The following is a 24,580-nucleotide window of genomic DNA, read 5'->3' on the forward strand; positions in this document are numbered from 1 at the left end:
GGCATGAAGTAGGAATGAATATATTTAAATAGTGGAGAAGGGTGGTGTTAAATATTAATAATAATTTTAAATTTGTGAGTGTAGTGTTAGATGGTAGGGTATTTCTTTATTTTATTTTTCAAGCAAAATATAAGGGAGTTGTACTCCAGTCTAGCAGATGGCGGTAATAAAACAAATTGAATGCCAACCGCCGTTAAACCGCATTGAAGAAAGAAGAAGAAGAAGAAGATACCAAAGAAGAAGAACCTCCCAAGGATCCCGGATTGCATTTACCCTGTGGAATGCGTCGTTTGTATGCCAATGTCAGTTTCCACAATGTTTGCTTGTGTGGAGTGTAGGGAAGCCGACCTGGACGGAGAAAATAGTGGGAGTACTTGTTGAATTTCATCGTTTGAGTGCACTGATTTACTCGACAGACCAATTTCTTTTAAATTAAATTACAGAGTTCTGTTTTTTCTTTCAAGGTAAGCTCTCGAACACTTCAGGTTGATGCGCCGTTGTTTTTCCTCATTTGTTGCAGAGATACATTTAGAATCTAACGTTATCGAGTATTCTAATTAGCAAGCTAGCTAATGTTAGCTATCTATAGTCTAGCTAGCTAATTGATACAGAGGTCAGAGACAGAAAATAAATATAAACATGCTTAGCTAGTTAATTATCTACCGTTAGCACTGAAATGCGAACTGTATAAGTATTTCATTTGATTAGCAAGTTGATAGCTACGTTGGCGTAGTTTATAATTAAGGTTAGCTAGCTAGCTTGCTATTAGCCAGAATATTCAAACCCTACCGTTACGCTTGTATTCACTCAGCTGCACTGCGTTCGGAACGCAATCATTTTTAGAGGCACCAAGGAGCGGGAGTGAGATATGGGTTGGAAAACGTACCTTAACTTGTGTTATGCCACTGTTCTTTATGTCCCCATCAAAGTAGTACCTTTGATCCCCAAAAATTTTTTGAACAATTGCTTCAGCTGCTATCCCTAAAATCTGGAAGGCTGTGCATGTCCTCCCCCTTCACAAAGGCAGGATCCTTCTGACCTAGATAACTAATGCCCAATTTCTTAACTATCTTGCCTTACAAAAATATTAGACCTTGACATAGCAACTGCGCTTGTCTTAAATTGTGTTAAATTGCTAAGCTCATAGGAATCACTGTGCTGCCATATTTATAGACCTATTCAAATCCTTTGATACTGTCTACCATCCCCTACTCATTCAAAGGTTGTCTGAAATGGGCCTCGACCAGGCGTCTTGCAAATGGCTTGGGAACTATCTGTTGTCCATAGCTTATGCCTGCCCATACCATAACCCCACCGCCACCATAGGGCACTCTGTTCAAAATGTTGACATCAGCAAACCGCTCGCCCACCCGACGCCATACACGTGGTCTGCGGTTGTGAGGTCGGTTGGAGGTACAGCCAAACTCTAAAACGACGTTGGTAGAGAAATTAACATTCAAATCTCTGGCAACAGCTCTGGTGGATATTCCTGCAGTCAGCATGTCAATTGCGCGCTCCCTCAAAACTTGAGACATCTGTGGCATTGGGTTGTGACAAAACTGTACATTTTCGTTGCCTTTTATTGTCCACAGCACAAGGTGCACCTGTGTAATGATCATGCTGTTTAATCAGGTTCTTGATATGCCACACCTGTCAGGTGGATGGATTATCTTGGCAAAGGAGAAATGTTCACTAACAGGGATGTAAACAAATTTATGCACAATTTGAGAGAAATAAGCCTTTTGTGCGTATGGAACATTTCTGGGATCTTCTATTTCAGCTCATGAAACATGGGACCAACACTTTACATGTTGTTTCTATTTTTGTTCAGTGTATATACAGTGCATTCGGAAAGTATTCAGACCCCTTGACCTTTTACACATGTTGTTACGTTACAGCCTTATTCTAAAATGGATTAAATCGTTTTCCCCCCTGATCAATCTACTCAAAATACCCCATAATGACAAAGCGAAAACAGATTTTTAGAAATGTTTGCAAATTTATAAAAAATTAAAAAATGTAATATCACATTTAGCTAAGTATTCAGACACTTTACTCAGTACTTTGTTGAAGCACCTTTTGCTGCGATTACAACCTTGAGTCTTCTTGGTTATGACGCTACAAGCTTGGCACACCTGTATTTGGGGAGTTTCTCCCAATCTTCTCTCCAGATCCTCTCAAGCTCTGTCAGGTTGGATTGGGAGCGTCGCTGCACAGCTATTTACAGGTCCCTCCAGAGATGTTTGATTGGTTTCAAGTCCGGGCTCTGGCTGGGCCACTCAAGGACATTCAGAGACTTGTCCAGAAGCCACTCCTGCGTTGTCTTGGCTGTGTGCTTAGGGTTGTTGTCCTGTAGGGAAGGTGAACCTTCGCCCCCAGTCTGATGTCCAAAGCTCTGGAGCAGGTTTTCATCAAGGATCTCTCTGTAATTTGCTCCGTTCACCTTTCCCTCGATCCTGACTAGTCTCCCAGTCCCTGCCGCTGAAAAACATCCCCACAGCATGATGCTGCCACCACCATGCTTCACCGTAGGGGTGGCGCCAGGTTTCCTCCAGACATGATGCTTGGCATTCAGGTCAATCTTGGTTTCATCAGAGCAGAGAATCGTGTTTCTAATGGTCTTGAGAGTCATTCAGGCGCCTTTTGGCAAACTCCAAGCAGGCTGTCGTGTGCCTTTTACTGAGGAGTGGCTTCTATCTGGCCACGCTACAATAAAGGCCTGAATGGTGGAGTGCTGCAGAGATGGTTGTCCTTCTGGAAGGTTCTACCATCTCCACAGAGGAACTCTGGAGTTCTGTCAGAGTGACCATCGGGTTCTTTGTCACCTCCCTGACCAAGACCCTTCTCCCCCGATTGCTCTATTTGGCCGGGCGGCCAGCCCAAGGAAGAGTCTTGATGGTTCCAAACTTCTTCCATTTAAGAATGATGAAGGCCAGTGTGTTCTTGGGGACCTTCAATGCTGCAGACATTTTTTGGTACCCTTCCCCAGATCTGTGCCTCGACACAATCCTGTCTCGAAGCTCTACGGGCAATTAATTCAACCTTGTGGCTTAGTTTTTGCTCTGACATGAACTGTCAACTGTGGAACCTAATATAGAGAGGTGTGTGCCTTTCCAAATCATGTCCAATCAAGTTGTAGAACCATCTCAAGGATGATCAATGGAAACAGGATGCACCTGAGCTCTATTTCGAGTCTCATAGCAAAGGGTCTGAATACTTATGTAAATAAGGTATTTCTGTTATTTCTTATAAATTAGCTAAAATTTCTAAATACCTGTTTTCGCTTTGTCATTATGGGATATTGTGTGTAGATTGGTAAGGATTTTTTGAATAAGGCTGTAACGTAACAATGTGGAAAAAGTCAAGGGGTCTGAATACTTTCCGAATGCACTGTATATAAATAATATTGGTCTGTCTGCAAGAAGCTGTAACATTAATCTGTATGCAGATAAAATGTATGTACGCAATTGCCCCTATTGCTGACCAGGCTATGTTAGAGCTGCAATCTGAGTTTGTTGCCTTTCAGAAATCCCTCCTTGTTTAAAAATTGGTACGTGATGCGGAAAAACTAAATGTGTTTTTTAGTTCTTCCAGAAATATTTCAATGGTTTATACATTAATGAATTGGAGGGTTCTCTCATCAAGTAGGTTCCTTCCTAAATGTCTGGGCTTTTGGAGTGACAAAATTTGACGTTTAAAAAAAAACACAGATGAGCAAGTTAAGAAGCTGAGATTTAAAGTAGGCTTCTTTCATAGATCATGCCTCTCCCTAAACGGCAGGGAGCAGGATATACAGGCAACTTTTCTGCCAGCTCTTGATTATGATGTGGCACCATTTATCAGAATGCAGCAGCCACTACTCTAAAACCCTTGGATGCAGTGTTCCAATAGCACACTTTGCTTTATCACAGGTGACATGTTTAGTACTCGTCACTGCATCCTTTATCAGAAGGTCGGCTGGACCTTTCTAAATTCCCATAGATGACTTAATTTCTCCCTTTTTGTTTACAAAGCACTGCTGCACAAGCTTCCAACATATCTCACTTCTCTGTTAAAGTATAAAAAGATGAGGCACCAAACCCACTCACAGGGTTGGTTAACTCTTGAGGTCCCTCATGTCTCTACCAACCTAGGTAAATCAGCCTTTAGTTTTAATGCACCCCATGTTTGGAATAATTTACAATCGTCATTACATCTTGAATCCCTGGTGCCAATGGAGCAGTTTAGATCACTGATGAGGAATGAATTCACTGAGGTTTGCGTGTTTTGGTTGATTTGAAAGAGTGTATTTGTGTTGTTGAAATGTAGTGTATCTGTAACTGCTGTATCTTGTAAGTTCTTTTTTTGCTGTTTTATTGAAATATGTTGATTTGTTCTCAAGGCACTATTGAGAATGAGACCCTGGTCTCAATTTGGCTCCCCTGAATAAAAAACAACAATTTGACCATTATCCAAACTGATACATAGAGAAGATTGAAATACTGCTAGTTTATGGAAAACTGGCCTTTACGTCCTCATGCTAGCTAGCAGAAGCCACATCAGCCGTTATGGAATGGCACGTCGTGTTGCGCAACAAAGGAGCTGATTGGCTGACACTGCCATTCCAAAATGGCGACAGTGGCTACTGCTAGCTAGCATGATGACAGAAAGGGCCGTTTTCCAGAACTAGCATTATTTCAATCTTCTCGAAGTATCAGTTTGGATATAGGTCAAGTTTGGAGTACAGTGGCACATCCCATCCCTGCATTGGGGTACGTTTTCCGACCCATATCTCACGCCGGCTCTGCAGTGTCATAATCTAACCATGATTACATTCCAACTCCAGTGCAGCTCAATGTAAACAAGCGCAATGGTAGGGTCGGAATCTTCTGGCTAGCTTGCTATCCAAGTTAGAGCTAGTTGGCTGGCTAGCTAAGTATGCTAGCTAAGTTATTGCAAGAAGAAACAGACCCTACCGTTACGCTTCTTTACACTGAGCTGTACTGAGGTCGGAACGCAATCATGGTTACATTAAAACTCTGGAGCCGGCGTGAGATACGTGTCAGAAAACATACCTCAATGCAGGGATGGGATATGCCACTTCACTGAAGATTTTATCTTTATCCACGCTGCTCCATCGAGAATATTGAAATACTTATAGTTTTCCCGGAAAACTGCCCTTTTTGTCCTCATGCTAGCTACCAGTAGCCACAGCAGCCATTATGGGTAAAATTTGGAGTACAATGGCACATCCTATCCCTGCATTGAGGTACGTGTTCCGGTCCATATCTCGCTGCTAAACTACATTAGTGCATTGTAGCTTTCAAAGTATTATCTCAAAGTAATGCACTAGCTACTTCATAAGAAGAAATATAATCACATTTTGGCATGCTTTATTTGGGAGTGAAAAACACTCAAACACTCAGGCCCATGTCTGGACTAGGTGGTCACGTTTCCCAATAAACCCTTTGTGCTCTGAGCTCACTGGGTCAGGGTCAAGAGTTTACCCCTGTTAGGACACTTCTCCACACCTGACTGCTCTGCCTGCCTGCCTCTACCCCTAGGGCTGGGTCAGGTGCACTGGACAGGCTATGCTACTCAGTCAGGGCAGACCAGCCCCCTCACCAAGAGCCTATTCAGTAGGTTGGAATGTTTAGAAAGATGCCGATGGATAATATATGATGGAAATAACAGCTTTCTGTGTTGCGGAATAGAAAATAGTTGTTGTGCAATGTAAGACTATATAATGCTAAGAATCAAAACGCTGAAACTTTTGACTAATGACGTCATTGGTGCTGAGGCTGCCCTGAGCGTGTGCTTTCTTCCTGGGATAGCTGTGAATTATATCTAGGTCAGGTGCACAGACGGTGGTTGTTGTCGTCAGTTTTGCTGTGAAGATGAATCGTCGAAGCAGAAGAAGGCCGAGATGAAGACACAGTAGAGAGGGTAGTGGTTTCTTGTCTTTGTATTAGTTGTAGCATTAGGTTTATGTAGTTTTGTAACGTTGAGTGAAATCATTCATGTTGCTTTCTGTACAAAGACAGCATGAGCTGACATACACTGCATTCGGAAAGTATTCAGACCCCTTCCCCTTTTCCACATTTTGTTACGTTAGAGCCTTATTCTAAAATGGATTAAATAAAATAATGTCCTCATCAATCTTCACACAATACCCCATAATGACAAAGCGAAAACAGAAATGCCTTATTTACATAAGTATTCAGACCCTTTGCTATGAGACTCGAAATTGACCTCTGGTGCATCCTGTTTCTATTGATCATCCTTGAGATGTTTATACAACTTGATTGGCGTCCACCTGTGGTAAGCCACTCCTCAGTAAAAGGCACAGGACAGCCTGCTTGGAGTTTGCCAAACGGCACCTGAAGGACTCTCAGACCATGAGAAACAAGATTCTCTGGTCTGATGAAACCAAGACTGAACTCTTTGGCCTGAATGCCAAGCGTCACGTCTGGAGGAAACCTGGCACCATCCCTACGGTGAAGCTTGGTGGTGGCAGCATCATGCTGTGGGGATGTTTTTCAGCGGCAGGGACTGGGAGACTAGTTAGGATCGAGGGAAAGATGACCGGAGCAAAGTACAGAGATCCTTGATGAAAACCTGCTCCAGAGCGCTCAGGACCTCAGACTGGGGTGAAAGTTCACCTTCCAACAGGACATCGACCCTAAGCACACAGCCAAGACAATGCAGGAGTGGCTTTGGGACAAGCGTCTGATTGTCCTTGAGTGGCCCAGCCAAAGCTTGTACTTGAACCCGATCGAACATCTGTGGAGAGACTTGAAAATAGCTGTGCAGCGCTGCTCCCCATCCAACCTGACAGAGTTTGAGAGGATCTGCAGAGAAGATTGGGAGAAACTCCCCAAATACAGGTGTGCCAAGCTTGTAGCGTCATACCCAAGAATACTTGTGGCCGTAATCGCTGCCAAAGGTGCTTCAACAAAGTACTGCGTGAAGTGTCTGAATACTTATGTAAATTAGATATTTAAGTTTATTTTTTATACATTTGCAAACATTTCTAAAAACCTGTTTTTGCTTTGTTATTATGGGGTATTGTCTGTAGATAGTGGGGGGAAAAAACGATTTAATCAATTTTAGAATAAGGCTGTAACGTAACAAAATGTGGAAAAAGTCAAGGGGTCTGAATAATTTCTGAATGCACTATGTTAGAAAAAGGGAATGCTGCTGTAGCTTGTATAACATGTCATTGAGTTCTGGTCAGTGTGAGTAAATGATTAGGCTATAGATAAGTGTGGTGTTAATTGATTACATTTGGTTGAGGTTGTACTATCAGGTGGGTGATTCTCATTAAACCAGTTTTAAACATGTCTGTAGCAAATTGAGTTACAAAACCAACTACCATTCTGAATAGTAAGATGTCTAGTTTTTGGCAAGCTGTCTCATTTTCACCCCAAATTAACATTACTGAAATGCGTCCAGATTAAATTCTCGGGTCATTTTATACAATTTTACTTTAGGAAAACCTAACTTATTCGAATAAAACACAATGTTTCTGTAGTTTGTCCATAAATCATAAACAATTGTATACTAGTTAAAGTTGACATTATAATATTTATTACGTAAAAACAGTGTCTCATTACCGTAACACTTTTTCAAGTTCCTGTAAAAACTCCAATAAATAGTTTTCACCCATGATGCATCATCTAGAGTCGTCTTTACATGACCACAAGTAAATGTATTTGCTTATATGCCTTCAGAAGGAGGTTCATATTCTCAATCAACCTCTTTACCCCACTTGGCATTCTCATGATAAGAAACGACTGAAAAGCTCAAATTGGGAAAAAGTCAGAGAACCATTAACTCATGTCTGTCTTCTATAATTTGCAGATTGAGCTAAGTGCCTCTCATTACCAAAACAGATATTTATCATTACCACATTATTTTTAGGTTTGTTTCAGTAATGATAACTTTAATTTTGGTCATGATATTCACACCCCTTGACTTCTTCCACATTTAGTTGGTTTACAGCCTGAATTTAAAATGGATTACAGTACCCCATAATGTCAAAGTGGAATTATGTTTTTAGAAATATCTACAAATTAATATATTTATTTTAGCTGAAATGTCTTGAGTCAATAAGTATTCAACCTTTTTGTTATGGCAAGCCTAAATAAGTTATATGTTCCCTTTGAACATGGTGAAGTTATTAATTACACTTTGGATGGTGTATCAATACACCAAGTCACTACAATGACACAGGCGTCCTTCCTAACTCAGTTGCCAGAGAGGAAGGAAACCGCACAGGGATTTCACCATGAGGCCAATGGTGACTTTAAAACAGTTAGAGTTTAATGGCTGTGATAAGAGAACTGAGGATGGATCAACTATAGGGATGTTAACTGTTAGTTGGTTAGCAGCAGAAAATACATTTGACTGGTCATGCTTATCAGTCTATCGGTTAATTTGCATAATTTAGTGGAATTAAATTGGTGTTCGAATTTAACAAATCTTGGCATAAAACAGGAACAGTGGGTGTTTCTCTATGCATTCTACCGTGCTCCACACTTATGCTCCGAGTGCATTCTCCGACGTTCTCTTGAGTATGTTCTTGCGAGGACGAGAGTGTGGAGAATGCATAAAACATTACATTTGAGAAGCATTCACACTCCCCCTACTGTATTACCTTACGCTTTCGCCTTACCATTCACTGAAACTTCTTCCAGCCAGGACAATGGCAACAATAGACAAGATATACACAAAGCAATCGTTTTACGTCATAATTATCAGCTAGATATGTGAATCGTAGTAATCTAGCTAGCCATCTAGTCAAAGAGGCAAAAATGACCTAAAACTAATGTTATGCAAGGTAGATGTACATTTTTTGTGGGTAGCTACAAATTATTTGTAGCTAGCTAGCTATCCAGTTAGCCCTATTGACTTACTATGGACTTGGGACTTAGCCATTCACTGAACTGTCTTCCAGCCAGGACAATGGCAATAGAGACGAAACAAGAAATACACAAAGCAACCGTTTAACTTCATAAATATCAGCTAGCTATATGTGAATCGCAATAATGTAGCTAACCAGATAACCAGCAGAAATGACCTAAAACTAATATTATGCAAGATGTCAATTCATCGTGGCTAGCTAACATTAGTAGCTAGCCAGTTAGCCCTATTGATTTATTATGGGGCTACGGTACGTAGGCAGGTACACATGCCAAAATTAACACAGCATGTATTTATTAACGTATCAAGATAAAATATTGAAGTCAGGCAACATATGAGATGTGAATAGGCAACATTTCATTCAGAATTCAGAGTGTATTTTCTCTCGCTTCAGCTCAAATAATGGCCGCCATTGATTTCAAGAAGTTTAGCATACGTTTTTACGTGGTTGCGTCATATTTCTTTGCATACTTTCCATTGAAGCTTGCATCGATGCATTCTTCAAAATATTTACAAACGGAGTACGCATTCGAGAAGTGCCTTCCATGCTCCCTTTTTCGCATACTTTGATTTGGACTCATACTCCGACCCTCCCATGCTCCAATTTTGCATGCTCGGAGCACGGTAGTATGCATTTTGAGAAACACCCTTGGTAGACCGGAATTATTATTTTGCCCAAAATAGTAGTGTACAGTGAGTTTAAAAAGAAAGTAGCTTTTTTACCTCAACTAATGACTGTCTCTAGCAGGGTTGCCAGGTCAAGCTAAAATTTCAAGCCCGATGACCACTCAAAACCCGCCCAAAAGGCCTGAAAACTAGCCCAATTTTTTTCCCCCACAGTGAGAGAGGAGTTGCCATATTTATACAATAAACCCTTTTTCCATAACGTTATCAAGCCAACCAATTAAGAAGGAATATCATAGTAATTTGAAATAACTTTAGAAGCTAAATTTGGGTTTCCTCAAAATAGTAATTATTGCAAGCTATGACATGACGTAATAAAGGAATTTGAAAATGTGGCAAGGGGGTATGGTAAGCAATAAGGCACAAGGGGGTATGGTATTTGGCCAATATACCACTGCTAAGGGCTGTTCTTAAGGATGACGCAAGTGCCTGTATACAACCGTTAGCCGTGGTAAATTGGGCCATATACCACAAACCCCTGGGGTGCCTTATTGCTATTATAAACTGTTTACCAATGTAATTAGAACAGTAAAAGTAATGTTTTGTCATACCTGTGGTATATGGTCTGATATACCACGGCTTTCAGCATTCAAGGCTCGAACACGGTTTATAATTGTAAATAAATCCCGTTTGCACATGTGCATAACTATAGTAAATCCGACAGGAGAGTTTGAGTGATCTCAATCTCTGAGCAAGAAACACTTGGATGAACAAAAAAACTAATGATAGGCTATTTTCTGGCAATTGTGCTGTTATGTGCCAGATGTTAAGACTACAAACCGTTATAAATGGCCCATTTGCGAGATGGACTTGTCATTTCAATAGGCATAGGCTACAGACTAAAATCTGGGTTTATAATTCAATTTTGCCATGGTTTGCTTAGCTAAACACAGGAAGTCTATAGCCCCTGATAGGCCTACATCTAATTTCAGACTGTCTACAATAGCCTAGACAAGATGTAAACTGAACGATTTAGCAGCTTGCTTAGTTCAAATTAACAGGCTAATTTATTCAACATGAATAGCGAGGCGATTTCGAGGTAAGAAATGCTTGTGTTTCTCAATAACCTGCTGGAATAGGCTACTGAGGATGGGGACATAATTTCAATCACTGAATTAAATATTAATAATATGCTTGTCAACGACAGCCACGGTTTATTTTTTAGAATTTGTTTTACATGTAGCCTAACCTGACTACTGTTACCGTCAATCTAATGCGTTTTAACAACTGCTCGGCAATTGCGATTTAGAGCTGTGATCATTTCCAATTGAATTGACCATTAATAATTGCATAACACAAGGCTACAACAACAATAAACTGAAGTTATCGGCTATTCATTAAATGAGTTTGCCAGCTCCAGGTAGGCTACACAAGTGGCACAAATTGATTTGCAATGACTCCAGTGATATCGTCATTTCAACATATTAATTGTATCCAATGGTAGCCTACAATGGCATATACAGTACCAGTGAAAAGTTTGGACACACCTACTCATTCAAGGGTTTTTCTTTATTTTTTACTATTTTCTACTTTGTAGCATAATAGTGAAGACATCAAAACTATGAAATAACACATATGGAATCATGTACTAACCCCCCCCAAAATCAACTAATCTAAATATATTTTAGATTCTTCAAAGTAGCCACCCTTTGCCTTGATGACAGCTTTGCACACTCTTGGCATTCTCTCAACCAGCTTCACCTGGAATGCTTTTCCAACAGTATTGAAGGAGTTCCCACATATGCTGAGCACTTGTTGGCTACTTTTCCTTCCCTCTGCGGTACAACTCATCCCAAACCATCTCAATTGGGTTGAGGTCGGGTGATTGTGGATGCCAGGTCATCTGATGCAGCACTCCATCACTGTCCTTCTTGGGCAAATAGCCCTTACACAGCCTGTAGGTGTGTTGGGTCATTGTCCTGTTGAAAAGCAAATGATTGTCCCACTAAGCGCAAACCAGATGGGATGGTTTATCACTGCAGAATGCTGTGGTAGCCATGCTGGTTATGTGTGCCTTGAATTCTAAATAAATCACAGACAGTGTCACCAGCAAAGCACCATCACACCACCACCTCCATTCTTCACGGTGGGAACCACACATGAGGAGATCATCCTTTCACCTACTCTGCGTCTCACAAAGACACCGGCGGTTGGAACCAAAAATCTCAAATTTGGACTCATCAGACCAAAGGACACATTTGCACCGGTCTAATGTCCATTGCTCGTGCTTCTTGGCCCAAGCAAGTCTCTTCTTCTTATTGGTGTCCTTTAGTAGTGGTTTCTCTGCAGCAATTCGACCATGAATGCCTGATTCACGAAGTCTCCTCTGAACAGTTGATGTTGAGATGTGTATGTTACTTGAACTCTGTGAAGCATTAATTTGAGCTGCAACTTCTGAGGTGCAGTTATCTCTAATGAACTTATCCTCTGCAGCAGAGGTAAATCTGAGTCTTCCTTTCCTGTTTTGGTCCTCATGAGAGCCAGTTTCATCATAGCGCTTGATGGTTTTTGCAACTGCACTTGAAGAAACTTTCAAAGTTCTTGAAATGTTCCGCGTTGACTGACCTTCATGTCTTAAAGTAATGATGGACTGTCGTTTCTCTTTGCTTTTTTGAGCTGTTCTTGCCATAATATGGACTTGGTCTTTTACCTTCTGTATACCATCCCTACCTTGTCACAACACAACTGATTGGCTCAAATGCATTAAGAAGGAAAGAAATTCCACAAATTAACTTTTAACAAGGCACACCTGTTAATTTAAATGCATTCCAGGTGACTACCGCATGAAGCTGGTTGAGCGAATGCCAAGAGTGTGCAAAGCTGTCATCAAGGCAAAGGGTGGCTACTTGTGGTCCTCTGTAGCTCAGCTGGTAGAGCACGGCGCTTGTAACGCCAAGGTAGTGGGTTCGATCCCCGGGACCACCCATACACAAAAAAATGTAAGTCGCTTTGGATAAAAGCGTCTGCTAAATGGCTTATTATTATTTATTATTATTACTTTGAAGAATCTAAAATATATATTTTGATTTGTTTAACACTTTTTTGGTTACTACCTGATTCCATATGTGTTATTTCATAGTTTTGATGTCTTCACTATTATTCTACAATGTAGAAAATAGTAAAAATAAAGAAAAACCCTTGAATGAGTAGGTGTATCCAAACTTTTGACTGGTACTGCACATTAATAGGCTACTTGGTGGCCAACAGAGGCAAATGTATCATTCTCCACGGTTAGCCTAATGTCAGTTTCATTGAGGACTTTCCCCCATAAAAATAACCACAAGAGGGAGTTCCATAACTTCCATTTCAAATTTCCACACGGGCAGCCCCTGAGACCCAAGAACTGAGCATGCATAAAGCACTTCGCTTGATACAGTTTTCTTTAAGCAAAGTCAACATTAGAATGCAGTTTAAACCAACTCCGTGCGAATTTATGTAATGTGCTCTAGTGTTCCCAAAGTTGTTTTCCAGTGCTTTGTCTCTATTTCTTGATGTGCATATTAATATGTTTTATGGAAAACGGTTTGGAAACCGGTGTCTCCATAATGACAATATAAATAGCCTACCTACAACTGGTAAGAAGTTGCGCGCGTGCTGCTCTCTCTCCTCTCGCTCACATGACTCAGCCAATAACTGTAGTTCTCTCTCAAAGCACGCACACCCCCCCCTCCGGCCCTCCCCACCACTCACTCAGCAACAACCTGCATTTACGGTGCAACATGCTGACTAGACCGGGCGCACACGCGTGTTGATTTTCTACACCCACACCAGACGCGATCAGGACACGCAGGTTGAAATATTAAAACGAACTCTGAACCAACTACATTAATTCGGGGACAGGTTGAAAAGCATTAAACATGTATTGCAATTTAGCTAGCTAGCTTGCTGTTGCTAGCTAATTTGTCCTGGGATATAAACATTGGGTTGTTATTTTACCTGAAATGCACAAGGTCCTCTACTCCGACAATTAATCCACATATACAGTGAGGGAAAAAAGTATTTGATCCCCTGCTGATTTTGTACGTTTGCCCATTGACAAAGAAATGATCAGTCTATAATTCTAATGGTAGGTTTATTTGAACAGTGAGAGACAGAATAACAATAAAATCCAGAAAAACACATGTCAAAAATGTTATACATTTATTTGCATTTTAATGAGGGAAATAAGTATTTGACCCCTCTGCAAAACATGACTTAGTACTTGGTGGAAAAATCCTTGTTGGCAATCAGAGGTCAGATGTTTCTTGTAGTTGGCCATCAGGTTTGCACACATCTCAGGAGGGATTTTGTCCCACTCCTCTTTGCAGATCTTCTCCAAGTCATTAAGGTTTCGAGGCTGACGTTTGGCAACTCGAACCTTCAGCTCCCTCCACAGATTTTCTATGGGATTAAGGTCTGGAGACTGGCTAGGCCACTCCAGGACCTTAATGTGCTTCTTCTTGAGCCACTCCTTTGATGCCTTGGCTGTGTGTTTTGGGTCATTGTCATGCTGGAATACCCATCCACAACCCATTTTCAATGCCCTGGCTGAGAGGAGGTTCTCACCCAAGATTTGACAGTACATGGCCCCGTCCATCGTCCCTTTGATACAGTGAAGTTGTCCTGTCCCCTTAGCAGAAAAACACCCCCAAAGCATAATGTTTCCACCTCCATGTTTGACGGTGGGGATGGTGTTCTTGGGGTCATAGGCAGCATTCCTCCTCCTCCAAACACGGCGAGTTGAGTTGATGCCAAAGAGCTCCATTTTGGTCTGCATCTGACCACAACACTTTCACCCAGTTCTCCTCTGAATCATTCAGATGTTCATTGGCAAACTTCAGACGGGCATGTATATGTGCTTTCTTAAGCAGGGGGACATGGATTTCAGTACTTCACGGCGTAGTGTGTTTCCAATTGTTTTCTTGGTGACTATGGTCCCAGCTGCCTTGAGATCATTGACAAGATCCTCCCGTGTAGTTCTGGGCTGATTCCTCACCGTTCTCATGATCATTGCAACTCCACGAGGTGAGATCTTGCATGGAGCCCCAGGCCGAGGGAGATTGATAGTTCTTTTGTGTTTCTTCCATTTGCGAATAATCGCACCAACTGTTGTCACCTTCTCACCAAGCTGCTTGGCGATGGTCTTGTAGCCCATTCCAGCCTTGTGTAGGTCTAAAATCTTGTCCCTGACATCCTTGGAGAGCTCTTTGGTCTTGGCCATGGTGGAGAGTTTGGAATCTGACTGATTGATTGCTTCTGTGGACAGGTGTCTTTTATACAGGTAACAAGCTGAGATTAGGAGAACTCCCTTTAAGAGTGTGCTCCTAATCTCAGCTCGTTACCTGTATAAAAGACACCTGGAAGCCAGAAATCTTTCTGATTGAGAGGGGGTCAAATACTTATTTCCCTCATTAAAATGCAAATGAATGTATAACATTTTTGACATGCGTTTTTCTGGATTTTTTTGTTCTTATTCTGTCTCTCACTGTTCAAATAAATCTACCATTACAATAATAGACTGATCATTTCTTTGTCAGTGGGCAAATGTACAAAATCAGCAGGGGATCAAATACCTTTTTCCCTCACAGTAAAAGGGTAAACAGAGTTAGTTTCTAGTAATCTCTCCTTCTTCAGGCTTCTTCTTCTTTGGACTTTATATGGCGGTTGGCAACCAACTTTAATGTGCATTACCACCACTGACTGGACTGGAGTGTGGACCTCAGTTCATCTTTCAATCACCCACGTGGGTATATGGTCCTAAAAACCAATGAGGAGATGGGAGAGGCGGGACTTGCTGTGCGTCAAACGTCACAAATAGAACCAAGTTCTATTTTAGCGCCTGGCTACGCAGACGCTCGCGAGCGGTGTGGGTGCAATGATTGAGTAACATGTATGTGTACATTTATTTTGCGACGCGAGCGGTGTGGTCATTATGTTAGAAATAGCCCAGAAAGCCGCAACCCGCAATCAATACATTTTCACCTGCAACATCGTTTTCAAAGTAGCCCAATTTGCAGGAAAACCACAAACAATTCAACACTCGTCTCTAGTCACTGAGCCGCCAGCAAGCCACAGCTGAGACTCGTTGCTAGGCAACTCAGACACAGGCTGTAAGGAGCAGTGGAGCATTGGGAGAGAGGAGCAGCACGAAGCAGCTAACAACAACAGCTAGCAACCGAAACTGGTTTTCATATCTTTCTTTGTCCAGAAGCCAAAGGCACAGTCCTAGTCATATTAACACCCCAACCTGGTTGTTGCATAATTACGTATTCCCTCTTTCTAAGTTTCTAACAGATGTATCTCTGTCACGTGAAACTGCTCGCATCAGGTGCGTCTTTTAGAACAGTGATGTATTCCATTCTCTGCTTCATTACGGTAGTTACATGTTCAATAATATGAGAGGAAAGGCTTGCTATTGTCACGTTTTTTTTTTTTAGCTCATTTTGAAAATATTTCCTTTCTTTCCATGCATAGTATTTTCTGTTGGTCAAGTCATTTTAATGTTTGGAACGAATTTAACCGTTTGTTAACTGGTTAATGGGGGTTGGTTAGTCGGCAAAACTGACTCTGGGACAGTTGTGGGACGATAGATCCCAAATTCATACAACCAGTAGGCCTAGGCTACATCAATTGGTAGAGCATGGCGCTTGTAACGCCAGGGTAGTGGGTTCGATCCCTGGGACCACCCATACGTAAAAATGTATGCGCACATGACTGTAAGTCGCTTTGGATAAAAGCGTCTGCTAAATGGCTTATTATTATTATTATTATTATTATTATTAAAAGCAATGAGGCTGATGCAACATATCAGAACGTTTAGCTTAAAATGTTGTTCAACTATTATTTCTTCACATAAGCTCAGCATTGCGCACAAGGTGAATGTTCGTTCCATAATGCAATTAGTGGGAAAACAATGTTGCCAAAAGCGCACCGGACATGCGAGCGGTTTCATGTGACAGAGATGAAAATATTAGTTAGAAATTTAGGAGGTGGGGATATCTAAAGATGCAACAACTAGCATGGGTTGCTAATATGACTAGGATTGCGGTTTGGCTACCAGACAATGAAAGAAAGTTGGTTTGAAAACCTATAGAACATGAGGGAAATAGGCTACTGGTTTCAATGGCATATGGAAGTCTTCATAAAATAATTTTGGCTAGGTTACTTTGAAGCTAGGTAAAACATACCTCATAATATAAAGTACACTGAACAAAAATATAAATGCAACATGTAAAGTGTTTCATGAGCTGAAAATAAAAGATCCCCGAAATTTTCAGTAAGGACAAAAAGCTTATTTCTCTCAAATTGTTTACATCCCTATTAGTGAGCATTTCTCCTTTGCAAAAATAATTCATCCACCTGTCAGGTGTGGCATATCAAGAAGCATGATCATTACACAGGTGCACCTTGTGCTGGGGACAATAAAAGGCCACTAAAATGTGCAGTTTTGTCATACAACACAATTGCACAGATGTCTCAAGTTTTGAAGGAGTGTGCAATTGGCATGCTGACTGCAGGAATGTCCACCAGAGCTGTTGCCAGATAATTTAATGTTAATTTCTCTACCGTAAGCTGCCGCCAACGTCGTTTTGGAGAATTTGGCAGTACGTCCAACCGGCCTCACAACCGCAGATCACCACGCCAGCCCAGGAACTCCACATCCAGCTTCTTCACCTGCTGGATCGTCTGAGACCATCCATCTGGACAGCTGATGAAACTGAGGAGTATTTCTGTCTGTAATAAAGCCCTTTTGTGGGGAAACACTCATTCTGATTGGCTGGGCCTGGCTCCCAAGTGGGTGGGCCTATGCCCCCCAGGTCTAACTTGTTGAGGATCTGAGGGGCCATGCCAAATCTTTTCAGCCTCCTGAAGGGGAAAGAGGCGTTTGTTGTGCATTCTTCACGACTGTGTTGATGTGTGCACCATGTTAATTCCTTAGTGATGTGGACACAGAGGAACTTGAAGCTCTCAACCCGCTCCACTACAGATGTGGATGGGGGCGTGCTAGGCCCTCCATTTCCTGTAGTCCACGATCAACTCCTTTCTTGCTGACATTGAGGGAAACATTGTCCTGGCACCACACTGCAAGGCCCCTGACCACCTCCCTATAGGCTGTCTCCTCGTTGGTGATCAGGCCTACCACCGTCGTGTTGTCAGCAAACTTAATGATGGTGTTGGAGTCGCCCACACAGTCGTGGGTGAACAGGGAGTACAGGATGGGACTAAGCTTGCACCTCTGACGGGCCCCCATGTTGAGGGTCAGTGTGGCCGATGTGTTGTTGCCTACTCTCACCAGCTGGGGGTGGCCCGTCAGGAAGTCCAGGATCCAGTTGCAAAGGGAGGTGTTCAGTCCCAGGGTCCTGAGCTTGGTGATGAGCTTGGAGGGCACAATGATGACATTATGGACACATTTGTGCGCGATGACCGACAAGGCCTAGGGTGACAAAGTGTTGTGTGAAGGTTATTTCACTAGGCTCAGGAGCCAGTTTCTGTTTTATTTTCCTTCAGCTGACTGGGTCGTTGTTTATCTTGTCCTGTCCTTGGCTAGGCAGAGAGATGTCTCACTGGGCCATGGCACCGGCAGACCTGCTCTCACTTTGGGCCAAAACCAGACCATTGGTAATTTCCAGTCAGCATTTACATAACAATGGCTAACTGTGAACTTTTACACCTTCTCACAAAGCAACTGTTTTGTTTATGCAGAGGTTGTTGATTCTGCTCTTCACAAGTCCTCACTGTCAGCCCTAGCTATGTATAACATAAGGGTGAATACACCAGTGTAACTCTGGTGTTATAGTCTAATAGCAGCATATGTGATGTGAACATGAATTAAACTGCAGCATGAGTAGGGCCCAGAGTTTTCCTGGTCAGGTCATGTGGTCAGGTAAAACCTGTGCACTTGAGCATGACCGGGGCCAAGTTCAGTAGCCAAACGTTGTAGATTTTAAAAAAACATGATAAACCTGACGTGATTCCTTATTCTACATGTCAGAGAGGCATGTTCGTTCTACATAGCATGCTGAATGCACCCCAGGTGTTTGTAGGATGTCAACATGAACATAAACCCTACTTTTCTGTGAGCACGCGCACTAACCTGAAGACTAACACAAACAACAACCATGTGGTGTGTGCTGCTTAATATATAGGGCGTGACACACACACACGCATTTGCTACCTAGCCTAATGCACAGGAAGAGCTCACTAGTATTGAGCGGCTCCCACAGGGTGCAGACAAAGCCTGTGCCTCACTAACGGCTGTATTAAGCCTGGTTGTTTATCTCTAACTAGGCCTATCTCCTCTCTAATCACTCTCTTTATTAATCCTGTTTATTCACCACCAGCCTTCCTCTCCACTCGGCTGCATAGATCGACATCATGTGACGAGTCTTGTTTTATTTCCTATCCATAAGCCTAGGCTCCAAAATGTGAAACCTTGTGTTTGGTCTAAACCCATGGGGTTCGCCATAATGAAGGGTTATTTAAAAACGGTAGATCAGGAGCCCAGCCGAATCTGTCTTAAGTTGTTAATTTCATTTCCAGACCACTTGTTTAGGTGGGCTTGCTAGCTTTATAAAGGAACTTTTAAGTGAAGACAATGCCAAGATAAACATGGTTGTTTTGGTTACCCCGTCTCAATCAGGCGGCCAGGGTTCCGTTCTGGAAGCACGCTTTCCACTGTGCTCAGAGGGCACTTTCAGTACGATATATAGGACGGCCACCCGCTGCTTTTAACCATTGGTCGGCACGGTGTCTTTTGGCTACTTCAGTGTTACTCCAGTGCTATCCAGTAGATGTTAAACTTTCTTTTTTAGATTGTTTGGTAACACTTTACATTAAGTTGTCCCTATTACTATGTAACTACACAGTAATAACTGTAGTAACATAGTAGTTACACAGGTGTTACTGTGTAATTACATGGTAATAGGGTTTAGCTGTATCAGTTATTACACATTTGGAATAAGGACGGTAATTACACGTGTAATTACTAATATTACATTTTCTTGTTCCACTATGTAACTTATGTTTTGTAATTACCTTTGAAAGTCACCTGTGAATTACCACATTAATAATGGCAAGCAAATTGGGACCTTGTTATATGTAACTGCATGGTGCCACTACCATCAAATCCACAGGTAATCCCAGGGTTGATACCATCTCGATCTAATGATGTAAATAGGCTAGGACTTGGTAACAACAATTGTAACAAGGTACACTTTGCTATTAACTACAGGTTGTTTTCAGTAGTTTATTTCCATGGTATAACCCGGCCCAAAGGGTGTATATTGAATCAAATGTTGTTACAATGTTGTTACAAAGGATACGCTTGTAACCAATGTTCCCTCAAAATATTTTTGTCACTGAGCAAATTTCAGATCTGCTGAGTGCAAACTTTAACGTTGTGAAAATTCTGTGCAACTTCCAGCGTGCGTTTACTGTGAACACTGAGGCTGTACACACTTTATGTTACTGTTTTAACAGTGGCCATGTAGACTACTGTGGCTATTTGATCATAATGTAGGCCTACCAGAGTGGTCTAACAAAAAACAAAGGAGAAAATGCATCCCTTATCATTTAAAAATGGAAATAGCTGTTCTATCATTCAGCCTACAGTAGCAGCCAGTGTGTGGTGTTCAGTGTAGGCCTACATTCCATGAAACTTTTGAAAAAAACATGTAGGACTTGACATTAACCTGTTTAGCCACTTGTCCTTCAGACAAGGAGATGACTGAAGATGTTGTGTTGTCTGACGCAAGAAACTACTTCACAAAATAAAATGCATTATTATTCCCATTCCATTATTACAGTGACTCAGACAAATTATGCTACCCACTGCCTATAGGGTACTTAGCTTATTCAAGCCTGTCTCAAAAAACACTGTGCCCTTTTAAGAAAAAAAGATGGCTAGACATGTACATGTTTTGTGCTCTTGTAGGAAGCAATCACTCCCCTATTGCTGACTACAAATGATCTATAACTGGGCTAATAACTCACTAACTAGCAAAGGATATGAACAAAATGTGCACAAATGGCTACATGCAGCTCTCACTTTGCTCTCAAAACAAACACTTCTACTTACGACCGCTCATGCTGTAAACACAGTCCAGTTCAAAGTAAATTGCACAGATCCATATGTGGCAATGGTCTATTTGGATATAGTCCTACTGCAGCTCTGATTTGTTTATGCCACTGGTCTGTGTAGGGTAGAGGCTGAGTAGTGCGTGTCAATGCAATAGAATCCTACTCCGATGCGTTCTGCCTACAACAAAATATCTTGCATAGTTCGTTTTGTTTCAGTATGTTGCATTGAAAGTGGCTAATATTGTGTTCATTCGATCACAATTGCCACAGTAAAAGAAAACGTTGATAGTGTTAACAGGGAAAACTGTTTTCTGAGTCAAGATCACTTTCTGAGTCAAAATGCGAGCTGAGATCTACCACTCAGATTTTCTTTTTACATGACTTAAAAAAACGTAAGCCTATGCAACATTAACCAATTAAAATGCAATTTTGCAATGAGGTTTGTGTAGTAAGCTATAGGCCCAATACATTATCACCGCATATTGGCTTTGCTTGAATTACCCTGCCAATGCATTGTTGTTCGGGCCATTTAAAAAAATTATATTTCAACATTTGTGAGGCACAGCTGAGTGAGCATACATTTAAATGATTTATTTTACTGGGCTGATGGTGCTTGCATCTGATGGTCAGTCTCAGCGGAGGGAGGGAGCAGCAGACTGAGGGTCCACCTCTCAACATCCCTCCGCTCTCCCTTTCCTCCACTGACATTGACCAAAAAGGGACACCGTCTTCCAGTTGATTTTGTAAACTTGAGTCGCACCGCATTATTTCTGCCTCATCCACAAATTCATGTTGTTACTCCTATGAAGAGAGTGAAAAATTCCTCTATATTAAAAAAGACCCAAGCCGCTAATAATAACAACAAAGCAAGCCTATAAGATACACTTTCCTACTAATTCATTACTGCTTGTTGTAGCGCTGAGTGGAAATAGGAAGAATGCACATTTTATGGCTTATAAAAGTGTTGAATGCAAAGTGTTCACAGTGCTCAGTAAGAACTTAAACATGAACTCACTCATAAAAACAGCAGCTCTTTGCTGTATTCGTTGACAGTCTCTCTCTAGTCATGGTTTTTAACGTTTTGAAATCTCACAGTTTCAGTTTTGTTGTAGCTTTCTTTTATGCCTGCTACATTACTGCAGACACGGTAATCTGAGCCATCCGATTGGCCAGCGGTAGGCCTATAGTGCACTTGATTTTCTCTCTGGGCCTGCCGGGAAGGCAGAGTTTGTACCTTCAGACAAATGAAATGGTTCAAATGGCAACAGTTCGCCTACCCGTCGTGCAGGGCAGCTGAATTGGGTGCACCTACCATCAACAGCCCAAAACGAAAAAAGAAAAAAAACGGGAGGTCGAACACTCAGGAGGTGTCTCACCATGTATGCCGGATGGCCGTTGATGAGAAGGGGAGGAGGGGTGGGCTGTGAGACAAGGCTTAATCCTTGACACATGAAAAGTGGGATGTATACGGAGGGTACGGGTTAACAGAAGATGAACAGCAGAGGGGCTAATTACTTTAGAGATGGGGGAAAAGGACCAATAAAATGAGGGGAAAGTTTACGAGACTCCACCCGGAGGGGCAGGTCCCGCGTAGACAGCCATACCCTCTGCCCGAGATGATAGCGGGGAACCTGAGTCCGATGGCGGTCCACTTGTCGACGATACCTGGAGGTGGTCTTGAGAAGAGCAGACCGAGCTCTCTTCCAGGTATGCCGACAGCGGCGGACGAACATCTGGGCAGAGGGTATGTTGACCTCCTCTTCTTGCTCAGGGAAAAGCAGGGCTGAAAGCCCACAGAGCACTCGAAAGGCGAGAGCCCAGTGGCCAAGCAGGGAAGAGTGTTCTGAGCATACTCCATCCACACAAGTTGCCGCCTCCAGGTGGTGGGGGTTGGTCGAGACAAGGCACCAAAGAGTTTTCTCCAGGTCCTGATTGGCACGCTCCAACTGGCCGTTGGACTGGGGGTGAAACCCGGAGGCTGGCCGACGACCCAATATTAATGAGGGTGCAGAACACCTTCCAGAATCGGGACGAGAATTGAGCACCACGATCGGAGACTATGTCGACAGGGAGTCCATGAATTCGGAAGACGTGCTGCACCATGAGCTGGGTCTTCTCTTTGGCTGAAGGTAACTCGGGGAGAGGGATGAATTGGGCGGCTTTAGAGAACCTATCCACCACTGTAAGGATGGTGGTGTTTGCATCAGACGGAGGAAGCCCAGTGACAAAGTCCAGGAAGATATGGGACTAGGGGCGATGAGGAACAGGGAGTGGTTGAAGGAGGCCAGCCGTAGCTTGCCGCAGAGTCTTATTCTGAGCACATACCGTGCATGCGGCGATGAATGCTGAGATGTCAGGAACCATAGTGGGCCACCAAAAGCGTTGTTGGATGAAGTCCAGGGTTCGACGGGAGCCAGGATGGCAGGTGAGCTTGGAGGAATGAGCCCATTCCAGGACCGGAGATCGGGCAGAATCTGGGACAAACATCCGGTTAGCCGATTAACACTTTTGGTTCCTACATGATTCCATATGTGTTATTTCATAGTTTTGATGTCTTCACTATTATTCTACAATGTAGAAAATAGCACAAATAAAGAAACCCCCCTTTTTTTTGTTTTTTTTTGTTTGCTTTTTACCCCTTTTTCGTAGTTAGTCTTGTACTATTGCTGCAACTCCCGTACTGACTCGGGAGAGGCGACGGTTAAGAGCCATGCGTCCTCTGAAACACGGCCCTGCCTAGCGTGCTGCTTCTTGACACACTGCTTGCTTAACCTGGAAGCCAGCCAATGTGTCGGAGAAAACACAGTACAACTGGCTACCGAAGTCAGCGTGCATGCGCCTGGCCCGCCTACAGGAGTCGCTAGAGCGCGATGGGACAAGGACATCCGGCAAAACCCTCCCCTGACCCGGACGACGCTGGGCCAATTGTGCGTCGACTCATGGGTCTCCCAGTCGCGGCCAGCTGCAACACAGCCTGGTATCCCGGGTCTGTAGTGACTCCTGACCGCTGCGATGCAGTGCCTTAGACCGCTGCACCTCTCGGGAGACTCACATATTTATTTTAAATGACAAATATTTTAGGCCACAATAACTGAAATTGAGCAACAATGACAAGATGACGAGTCGAGAGAATTTAGGCTACAGCTGAGGAAAGCTTATGAAATAAATTATGCGTTGTTGACCTTAGCCTATTTCCTTAGTGCTAATATTCTCCTGTCTCCTAATTTGTCCTTGTTGGCCTATATTATGCAAAAATGTTGTTACATTGTAACTACATAGTAATTAAAGTTATTTCACTTTACATTAAAAACCTCAGTCTAAGCGGTTGTCTTTTATAAAGACAAAAGTATTTAACTTTAATGTTGCAATATTCTATAGGGTGGGAACCATCCTCCAGGATAGCTACTGGGTGTGCAGGCTTTTGTTCAAGCCCTGGTCTAACCACATTGTAGCCTAAACATCAGCTGCTCAACAGGAACTTGATAAGCAGACTTGGATGTTTCAGGGCTGGATCAAAAGCCATGCCTGCACACCCAGGAGCTCTCCAGATGGAGGGTTGACCACATGTGACTAACAGTGCAGTTCTACTTTGTGGGGGGTTAAGTGCCTTGATCAAGGGCACAGCGGCAGGAGATGGTAGGCCTACATGGGATCAGACACAGCAGCCTTCCAGTGTCAATAATGCTTACCTTTTCATGTAGGCTATAATAATAGTCATATTTGGTTAAAAGTCATGGAAAATGTGTATAAACTCTTAACAGTGAATAATCAGAGGTCTCTATAGCATGTCATTTGTGAATTTCAGTGAAGATAGTCAAATGGACCGACTAGTAAAAAGACAGTTCCTGCACTTCTTTCATCCCAAGTCAAGCACTGGTTACATGTAACAGGGTCACAATTTGGTTGCCGTTATTAACATGGTAATTCATAGGCG

General features: G+C 42.4%; 1 protein-coding gene across 1 annotated transcript in view; it reads left to right on the top strand.

Moving 5' to 3' along the window:
- The first annotated feature begins 284 nt into the window (after positions 1 to 284).
- The window catches only part of LOC121540394 (rho guanine nucleotide exchange factor 18-like), an 86,987-nt gene continuing 62,691 nt past the window's right edge, over positions 285 to 24,580 (top strand). Inside the window, exon 1 of the mRNA XM_045207740.1 lies at positions 285 to 464. The gene's annotated coding sequence lies outside the window, so the exon portion shown is untranslated. The remainder of the gene's footprint in view (positions 465 to 24,580) is intronic.

This window comes from Coregonus clupeaformis, chromosome 26, assembly GCF_020615455.1.
Source record: "Coregonus clupeaformis isolate EN_2021a chromosome 26, ASM2061545v1, whole genome shotgun sequence".
Lineage (NCBI taxonomy): Eukaryota > Metazoa > Chordata > Actinopteri > Salmoniformes > Salmonidae > Coregonus > Coregonus clupeaformis.